Source organism: Austrofundulus limnaeus, unplaced genomic scaffold (assembly GCF_001266775.1).
Source record: "Austrofundulus limnaeus strain Quisiro unplaced genomic scaffold, Austrofundulus_limnaeus-1.0 Scaffold958, whole genome shotgun sequence".
NCBI lineage: Eukaryota > Metazoa > Chordata > Actinopteri > Cyprinodontiformes > Rivulidae > Austrofundulus > Austrofundulus limnaeus.
This window is the reverse complement of record NW_013953360.1, coordinates 70,852-72,994: the sequence shown is the minus strand read 5'-3', so window position 1 is coordinate 72,994 and position 2,143 is coordinate 70,852.

Genomic DNA, 2,143 nt, shown 5'->3' with positions numbered 1-2,143 from the left:
TTTAAAAAAAAAAAACCCAAATTAACATTTATTGAAACCTCTTAATCACAACATGTATATCATTTTAAAATCATACCAAAGTAAAGAAAATATTCTGAAGGGAATTGCATTTCCTCATGTGTCACTTCAATCTAATTTACAGCTACAGTAAAGGCACTCAGTCAATTATTTACTGTAGACAAAAAATAAAATAAATAAAAATCACAGCAGTCTATTAACMATACATAAAGTGTGTCATGATTAAATGGGACAGGTGCCTCCATATAGTAATTAAAAGTAAGTAAACTGTGCATACAGAACAAACTTTTTTTTAAATTATTATTATTTATATTTTATTTTTTGCTGTACCATACCATGCTTTCATGTTGTTTCTTCTATTCAGAGCTGATCATTTATCATTTACTGTACATTTCAGGTCCTTGCTGATGCCACAGCAGAATACTGTATAAAAACTGTTCTTTTTAGAAGCTGTTTATGGTAAAATGATCTTTTTTAAATACTTTTTCTTCAGTACTTTACATAACTTCTAGATGAATTCCTTTTTAAATATGGGACAGATTTTTGAATTCATGTACACAATTACCATCTACAAATGTTTGTTTTTATTACATCTTTCAGCTGATGTGGGTGATCTGATGGCCATGTTTCCGTCTCTACGAGAAGACGAGTTCTTGGATGGAGCAGCTGGAGACTGCAGAACAGAGAAGGTTGCCACCGAGCTCAGCGTGTGAAGGACCAGATAAACCCGAGCCGTGACAGACCACGTCACGCTTCAACACCAGCTGATTGTTTTGCCAGCACTTTTCTAAATTTTAATATTTTTATATGTGTGCTATACAAGTACTGATTGTTGTTTTTTCTTGTGACCAAGTTGTTCCAAATGAAATGAAGAGTGTCAGTTGTTGCTGTTACATTTTTTATTATTATTGAACACCACATTTTGGTTGACACAAGACAAAAAATCAGTTAACAGTCAGGTAAGTTGATGTAAGACTAWACAGTATGTACTACTTCATAAGGTCTAAACTGGATCATAAATAATAAGAACAGTAAATTAGTTACTCAGCATAATTAAAAACAATATATTGTCCATCTTGTAGCAGAAGTCTCTTCCTGATTTTGTGAATGACACAGGCAGGTATCGGTACTCTGCTTCACCTTGTCCTGCTCCTGATAGAAAACACTCCTCTGATGTTGTGATCACACACAGACACTGGCATCTGCCAAATAAAAAAAGTAGTTTTTTAATATTGTGATCAGCAGAGGAGTTAAGAGTCCCAAAATAAATTCCTCTGATGATCAATTTAATGTACAATCATGCAATATGTATATTATAGTAATGACAGTAATCTCAMATTTATTTCTGTGTTGAAGAGATCCAGTTAGAAAAACCCAAATCATTTTATCAATCCAAATTCATTTAGTACATCTGCTTAAACCATCCCATTTTAAGACAATGTTTGATATCTGATTTTTATTCTCATTAACCTAAATATTAATCAAATGAGCCCTTGTGGATTGTGAAGATGTTGGGTCAGTATCTYCTCTGACCACAATATAAAGCAGATATTTGAATTATATTGCTAAAAATTTATTAGAAAAGTCAGTTTAATTAAATTACATATGAACATTTCTTTTCAACTTTCATCATCTGCAATGCAAATGTTTTCCTCTTATTTGACTGATAGGTGTCAGGTTGTGAAACATGGAAGCTCTGTGTCCGGGTCTCTGCCTTGTTCTGTGGGAGTTCCGCAGGGTAGCATACTGGGCCCATTGCTTTTCCTATTATACATAAATGACCTTCCAAAAATATCGAAGTATTTAAATATTTTAATGTATGCTGATGATACTGTTCTTTTTTTGTCTGATTTCAATATTGAATCTATTAATAGTCAGTTACAAGCAGATCTTCAGACATTTCATGGTTGGCTTCAAGATAATCTTTTGTCAATTAATGTTAAAAAACTGTGTGCATGTACACTGTGCATTTTTCCTCACCCAGGAGACATTTCAATATAACAAATCAACTCACTTTTTTAAACAAAAACAAACCCTTTGATATTTTCACTACCTACAAATATCTTGGAATTACTTTGGATTCTCATTTGACTTCAGAATTATGTTTTGTATAGTGGTATTAATT